General features: G+C 37.7%; 1 long non-coding RNA gene and 1 pseudogene across 1 annotated transcript; one reads left to right on the forward strand and one right to left on the reverse strand.

Moving 5' to 3' along the window:
- Positions 1-719: 719 nt before the first annotated feature.
- LOC118354819 (uncharacterized) lies at positions 720-5,455 on the reverse strand. The gene is made up of 4 exons (XR_004816069.2): positions 5,224-5,455; positions 2,186-3,809; positions 1,632-1,834; positions 720-883 (listed from the first exon to the last, which is right to left on the reverse strand). It is a non-coding gene; the product is annotated as an uncharacterized LOC118354819 (long non-coding RNA).
- A 1,955-nt stretch (positions 5,456-7,410) lies between these two features.
- LOC112646425 (60S ribosomal protein L7a-like) lies at positions 7,411-8,202 on the forward strand (annotated as a pseudogene).
- Positions 8,203-8,505: the final 303 nt, after the last annotated feature.

Raw genomic sequence — 8,505 nt, forward strand, 5'->3', positions numbered from 1 at the left:
AACATGCTGTTTTGCTCCTATCTGAACAACAGCTTTTTGGGAACAGAAGGAGAAAATTAAAATCTTAGAGTTTACTCTCTAAAGCATATAGTCATTAAATTCAAGTCACAGGAGGAAAACTGATAGGGTCAAATCTTCTCTTATGTCAACAGCTAAATGTGAGTAAATAAAAAGGAAAATTGAAGGATTCTACTAGTAAAACATATGATACACGTTTAGTATAATTCACACAAATTTAAAGCAAAAGTAGGATAGCACAAGAAAACTAAGTAAATTTGTAATTTAATGCTAAGTGAAATATGGATAAATTGACTATGAAGACAAAAAACAGTTATTCTCACAATGAGAACATATTTCAAGATATGGCCTGGGGAGCATGGATAACTCATGCTAGTCTATACTTTCTGAGTTCGTTTTGCCAAAGGAACAAACTCTTTGCTCTTATTTCTTTTGTAGGATAAATAGTCCTAAATTGATTATAAGCAGAAAATGAAAGGATTGAGATTTCACTGCTAAACTTATGTGCACCTATTTTAAAAATTTATTTTAAAAGATGGAGGGTTTTGGTAGTATGCGAGGATTTTTTGGATAAATGAAAAAAAATTCCATTGCTGAAAAATCTCTGACCAATTAAGGATATTGCATTAAAAAGTTATTTTGATAGTTGACTTTATTCTTAGCACAGTTTCATGTGAGATGGTATATAGAGAGAAAATGGACACATAAATTTGAACATAGGAGCCAGTGACGAAAACATTGCATTTACCCTGGATCAAACTTTGATGAGGACAGAAGTGAGGCAGCCGATGCTGTGGCTCAGGCAGTGTTAGTGGAGAGCTCATTTCCATGGGTTTTCAGATGAATAGATGTTTCTGACAATGGCCTTCTCAATGTAAAAAAAAGAATATTAATTTCCTATATTCTCATTTAGATATGATAATACCTTGTTTGTAACAGTATACCCAATATGTTTTCCCCTAAAATGTAGCTAGATGACAAAACTCCAAATTCTGGCTGGCTGATTTATTCTGAAAAGCCCATATTATATAGTTCAAATTCAAAGAATTAAAACTAGGCTAGTAGCAAGCTACTGGGGTTTTTTTAGAGATTTTATTTCTTTACTTATTTGAGAGAAAGAGAGAGAAAGAAAGAGTACAAGCAGAGGGAGGAGCAGAGGGGAAGGGAGAGAGAGAGAGAATCTCTAGCAGACTTGAGAGCCTAACTCAGGGCTTAATCTCACAACTCAGGGTTGTGAGATTGAGCCCTAAGTGACCTGAGGCAAAATCAAGAGTTGGTCACTTAACCAGCTGAGCCACCCCGGCCCCCCTACAGTTTTTTTCTAATACTTTTATAAGGCACTTTTTTCCTAATCAGCTTTATAAGGCACTTTCACAAATGCCACACTGTAGACTATTTAATATGCACTTGTTCATATATCACATTTCTTGTAGCAAGATCCTTGTGAGATGGGTAAGCTTCTAAATTAGCTCTAGGCTCCTGTGGTCTCAATCCCCTTCCACACATTTCAAAGAAGGATGCTGATCTGGATTGGACAAACTCCAGAATAACATAACACGTCAAGATCGAGAGACTAGGGATGTCAAAGGAGTGAAAAGACCCAGCATACTCACTGAATACATTCTCCTTCTCCGTGTGGCTATTGGAAATGGACCACTGGAGTATTGAGAGGGACCAAGGATATGTAGCCAGGGCCACCATCATGCTGGCTTAGGGTTTGAACTGTCTTCTTTTCCTCAGCCAGGTATGCTCATACTTGGATGGCAAGACAGGAGGGATGTTTTTTGGCCATACCAAGGTGCAGCAGGGTAATGGTCTAGGTAAGAAAGGCCCAAATTTATGGATAGAACCAAACCTGGTAATGTTGTCTTCCTACAGCTTACCTGTACCACCAGGAGGAAGAACCTCTGGAGAAGCCATATTGCCAGTGATTTCTACCACTGTGAGTTTATGCCCAGACAATTATCTGTCTCTGTGAAGACAAAATTCCTAGGGCATTTCCTAGAATTCCTCTTCTGAATGACAAACAGGTTTGTGTTACATTCTTTATCTTCTTTACATTTTATTCACCTCATATTTTGATAGATGGCATTAGAGATTTAAAGCAAGGTTACTACCATTCTGTTCAAGATAAGATTATGTGGACAACGAAAGAGTACACACTTACATGTATAAAATCATAAAGCACAGACTTCCTCGTCCTTTCTTCATGTGGCTAAATTAGCCACACAAATCAGTTTTCTAAGCATTCAGAGACACCACTCATAATTTCACAGATTTTATGCACACTGTTGGCATAGGAAGGAAAATGTCAAAGATCTTCTACTGAAATAATTTGGGCAAATGACAGAATGCCGACTCATGGCAATAATTCAGACAGGAAATAGATTCAAGTAAACAAACATTTAACAACTTACACAGTGACCAATTGATAATTTTATTCAGCAGCTGATAGAAAATTCTGGATTTGTGAAGGGCTTATTATTCCTTGACAAGCAACTGTTCACTACAGTCCATTTAAATATTTGGAAAGGTTAATTGGGCATATTATCCTCTTAAAGACACAAGTAATTTCTAGTTTTCACTCAAATAAAGAAAATCAGTGCATCCTTTATTCATTTTATTGTTCCTTTCTTTGTTGTTATATTTTGGCAAAGTACTGGGGGATAACTTATTTACGTCAATTAGACCTAAGTTCAATTCCACATGAGCTACTTATTAAATGTTTAATCCCCTTTATCCACATCCTCTGCAACATTTGTGGTTTCCTGCCTTGTTAATTTTCCCCATTCTCACTGGTGTGAGGTGGGATCTCATTGTGGTTTTGATTTGTATTTCCCTGATGGCAAGTGATGCAGAGCATTTTCTCATGTGCATATTGGCCATGTCTATGTCTTCCTCTGTGAGATTTCTGTTCATGTCTTCTGCCCATTTCATGATTGGGTTGTTTGTTTCTTTGCTGTTGAGTTTAAGAAGTTCTTTAAGATCTTGGAAACTAGCCCTTGATCTGGTAGGTCATTTGCAAATATCTTCTCCCATTCTGTAGGTTGTCTTTTAGTTTTGTTGACTGTATCCTTTACTGTGCAAAAGCTTCTTATCTTGATGAAGTCCCAATAGTTCATTTTTGCTTTTGTTTCTTTTGCCTTCATGGATGTATCTTGCAAGAAGTTACTGTGGCTGAGATCAAAAAGGGTGTTGCCTGTGTTCTCCTCTAGGATTTTGATGGAATCTTGTCTCACATTTAGATCTTTCATCCATTTTGAGTTTATCTTTGTGTATGGTGCAAGATAGTGGTCTAGTTTCATTCTTCTGCATGTGGATGTCCAATTTTCCCAGCACCATTTATTGAAGAGACTGTCTTTCTTCCAGTGGATAGTCTTTCCTCCTTTATTGAATATTAGTTGACCATAAAGTTGAGGGTCCACTTCTGGGTTCTCTATTCTGTTCCATTGATCTATGTGTCTGTTTTTGTGCCGGGACCACACTGTCTTGATGACCACAGCTTTGTAGCACAACCTGAAATCTGGCATTGTGATGCCCCCAGGTATGGTTTTCTTTTTTAAAATTCCCCTGGCTCTTCAGGGTCTTTTCTGATTCCACACAAATCTTAAAATAATTTGTTCTAACTCTCTGAAGAAAGTCCATGGTATTTTGATAGGGATTGCATTAAATGTGTAAATTGCCCTGGGTAACATTGACATTTTCACAATATTAATTCTGCCAATCCATGAGCATGGAATATTTTTCCATCTCTTTGTGTCTTCCTCAATTTCTTTCAGAAGTGTTCGATCCTGAAAAAAAATAAAATAAAATAAAATAAATAAATGTTTGATCCTGAACAAACTGCTTGATTTCTCAAGTTTCCCCATCTATACAATGATGATTCTTACAAATGCTACTTACAAGTAAGTCTGTCAAGAGAAATCAATGAGCAAATATTCATAAAGGTACTCAACAAATACTGGGTCCTCTGTACTTAAGGCATTGTACAGGCATGAAAGAGCTACAAAGATATTTAGGGAACACTTACCACCTTTAAATAAATGAATTTAGTAAGAGGTTATATTTATTTCTTAAGATTCTATTTATTTGAGAGAGAGTGCACATGAGTATGGGGAGGGTGAGAAGGAGAGAATCTCAAGCAGACTCTACACTGAGCATGGATCCCAACATGGGGTTCACCCTCATGACCCTGTGATGATGACCTGAGCTTAAATCAAGAGTCAGGCACTTAGCTGATGGAGCCACCCAGGCATCCCAAAGATTATGTTTAAATAACTAATTTTTATTATTTTCAAATAACATTATTGGGACCATAGTGTGAAGATTGAATTAGGTTGCTCTTCAACCATGTGTGCCCCTTCAGTCATCAGATTCTTCTTTGCTCCACTCATACCCTAGAACAGAGACCATGTTTCTTGACTGACAAACCCATACCACCTTTGGCAATATTCAGCAACCTCATGCATATTCCCTTGAGTGTGTGTTCTCTGTTATTAGGAAACATGGAAATTAAAAGGAACTAAACAGTAATATTTGTGAGAGTAGAGACTATACTTTTGCTAAGTATTTTATTACCAGGAAATTATAAGTATGCAGTCAATTTTGTTTGCATGAATAAATGTCTGCTTTGTTCCTAACACACCCTTAGAAGAAGTTGACTATGTGTCTTGTTGGTCAATCCTCCAAACTACCTTGATAGTGAAATACAAACACTGTTTTACATGGAGAAAATCAAGGTTCAGAGTTGTTTATTGATTTTCCAATATCTTATATATACTAAAAGACTGGGTTGGTATTTATGTCAGATCTATATAACTCCAAGGTTCCTGTGCTATCATCTACTTTAGCATCCTCTCTCCCTGCATGAGGTTGTTCATCACAAGACTTTTAAAAAGTATTGATAAATGCATTAGTTAAAAACCTTTATGACTTCTTTCCCAGAAAATAGTAGATGGATTGAGCATCCCCACTTAAGAGATGAAGTAATTATAATAATAACTAACATCCATAATAATAATCATCGATATTTTCCATTTTGTTGTAGTTCCTTAAAATTCTTAATTACTTTACACATATGATTTTTAAATGTTAAGTGACTTGCCCAGTGTCACACGACTTTAAGTGATAGGGCCAGATTTCTCTGTGATTTGAAGCCCCTTCACGAAATCATTCCTTATCCCCTAAAACATGCCAGCAATGTACCTTGCCTGGACATTGCTTGAGAGTCTTCTTACAAATGCAGAAGGGACATTCTCTTCTTTGCCCTTTGTTCCATTCCACTCAAACAGCCCAGTGACATGAGCAGGAAGGCCTCCTTCCATGAGCTGGTAACAAGCAGGTCCAGAAGTAGGTGGATACTGGTAAGGTTTACCTCCTCAACATCTGATTGCACCACCTGCTTCACCAGCAGGTCCATCCTATAATACTCTCTCTTTTGATAACAACAAACATGTCAAAGGAACCATAAGACATTATTTCTGGAAAATGCTTAGAAAACATCTCGAATCTGATCTAGCCACTTTGCAGATGAAGAATCTGAGATGCTGGAACTGATTTTCTCAAGGAAAAGTCAAGATTAATGAGAAAGTCAAGATTAAGAATGTTTCTTTCCTTCCTCCTTCCTTGCTTTTCTTCTGCAACAATTCACTCCTTGTCTGTCATTTGATAATGACAGTGTAGGACTCAAAAGATGCAGATTGTTTTCCTATATATCTCTATGTGTATATCTGTGTTGTGTGTTTTGCACATGTGTGTGCATGCATGTGTGCATTTTTCAAATAGGATTCTTGCCACTGAAGATATAAGCTTCATCTTCCATGAATTCACTGTCTATTATTAGAGAAACAAAATATGCAGTTATACATGTCATGATAGCGATATTGTCAAAATTGAATACCCCTCCTTTGAGAGCCAAATCAGCTTGTTGGTGCCTTCTGTTTCTTAATTTAAACCTTGTTTCTTCCCTCCAGATTGATTTTTATCGCCTTGTCCATTGCAGGCCTCCCAGGAGACCAGAGTGGGTGATATTGTAACCCACAGTGGACCTCAGGGACCAGACCCTGTAGCCAGGACTATGACACTTTCCTTCCATTAACCCTGACTGAGTACTATAAAGATGGAACATTTTGGTTTACAATTCCCTAAACACCTCTTGAGTTCAGCTTGCCTCAAGTAGGACCATACATCAGAATTACATTTTCCCTAGCTTCAGTGCCTTATAGTATGGTTGGTTCCAGGAAATTTAGGTTTCAAGCACCAAACCCTGTTCTTAAAAGTCACTCTTTCAAATATTCAAAATATTCTATTTGTTTGTTTTTTTAAAACTCAGTGGAGGAGATTAAACAGAAATGGCTTCTCATTGAAGAAGCTAGTATAGAAGCTGGATTATAATTAGTACAACCGGTAAGTACAGAACTTCCGTTTGCAGGAAGGCTAATTGCCTACATCATCCAATATTTATAGCCAATTTGGGCCACTGGTATCCATTTTTGCATGTAGTGAATGGTTTAGGGAAGGGGGTTATTTAAAATTTTAACCAATATGTTCTTTCCTCAAAATAACAAACCTATAATACTGTAAAGTGTACAGGGATAAACTTTGGAAAGAGCAGATATACATCAGATTATATATATATATAATATATATATATATATTATATATATAGTATATATACCAGATATATTATTTATATATGTATATATATTTATATATTATATATTTATGTACATATGTATATATGTATATATGTATATATATATATCTATAGGTAGAGAGATAGATCAGATATATTATAGATATATGAGATCCCCAGACCCTGGGATCATGACCTGAGCCAAAGGCTGATGCTCAACCACTGAGCCTCCCAGATGCCCCTCATTACTGACATTTTTAGTCACACACTAGCTCTGTTTTCCTAAATAATCAACATACTAAAGACTTTTGTTACATCTAATAATAGTCACTTAGACCCAGGAATAGTCTTCTGGTTTAAATCATTAAAAAATCTTCATGTCTGAGAGAAAGAGAAACAAAAAATATGTTGGTTGGCATTTCTAATTCTAATCTGTCTTTGCCATGTACTAATCTTTCCATCACACTCTGGAGCAAGAACAAATTATTGCTGAAGTGGGTAAATATCTTGGAAGAGTTGTGTTAGGTAATACAGCAAAAACACCCTCAATAAATATTTCTTCTGAATCATTTGTACCCCACATATTTTCTAATGACCGCCATGTCCCATTCACCATTCAACTTCTGAGAATGCCATGGGGGAGTAGACTTATCCTCTCTCATGAAGTAATTCAAGCCTCTCTTTTGAGCCGTGCAAACAGATAATTAAATGCCATTGCCAGAACAATTCTTTCTTTCTCTCTCCTCCATCCATCCAAGATGCCAAAAGGAAAGCCTAAGGGGAAGAAAGTAGCCTCAGCCCCTGCTGTTGTGAAGAAGCAGGAAGCCAAGAAGTAGTTTGGGAAAAGATCCAAGAATTCTGGTACCAAACAGAACATCTAGCCCAAAAAGGACTTGACCTGCTTTGTCAAATGGCCCTGCTATAACTGGCTGCAGCTGCAAAGGGCTATTCTCTATGGATGTCTAAAAATGCATGATTAACCCATCATTAACCAGTTCACCTAGACCTTGGACCACCAAATAGCTACTCAACGGGTTAAGCTGGCCCACAAATATAGACTAAAGACAAAGCAAGAGAAGAAGCAGAGATTGTGGGCCCTGGCTGAGAAGAAAGCTCCTGGCAAAGTGGAAGTCCCCACTAAGAGCCCCCCTGTCCTCCCAGCTGGGGTTATTACTGCCACCACATTGGTGAAAAACAAGAAGGCTCAGCTGGTAGTGACTGCACATGATGTGGATTCCACTGAGCTGGTCGTCTTCCTGCTGGCCCTGCGTTGTAAGAAGTAGGCTCCCTACTGCCTTATCAAGGGGAAGGCCAGGGTGGGGCTTCTGCTCCACTGGATGACTTGCACCACTGTCGTCTTCTCACAGATTAACTAGGAAGGCAAAGGAGCTCTGGCTAAGCTGGTGGAAGCTATCAGGACCAATTACAGTGACAGCTATTTTAAGATCCACCGTCACTGGAGAGGCAACCTTCTGCTTCCAAAGTCAGTGGCTAACACCGCCAAGTTGGAAAAGGCAAAAGCTAAAGAACTGGCCACCAAACTAAGCTAAGTGTATGCTGTTGAATTTTCTGTACATAAAAGTAATAAAAAGTTATCTTTCCAAAAAAAAAAAAAAATCCCATTGCCAGAATAATAGTATAGATGCAAACAAACTAATACAACGTCATAGAAGAAAAACAAATGACTGTTCAGAGGGGAGTCAGGAAAGGTAATAGGAGGCAACAGTTGAGAACTGAAGAGGAGCATTTTAGGTGCATGTGTGGAGAACAAAAAGAGGCAGATAGGAAGCGAGGAGGCTGGAGAATCCTAGTGGGATTAATCACAAGTTGTCTAATCACGAGTGAAAAGGAGA

The sequence above is a fragment of the Canis lupus genome, chromosome 5, assembly GCF_003254725.2.
Source record: "Canis lupus dingo isolate Sandy chromosome 5, ASM325472v2, whole genome shotgun sequence".
Taxonomy (NCBI): Eukaryota; Metazoa; Chordata; class Mammalia; order Carnivora; family Canidae; genus Canis; species Canis lupus.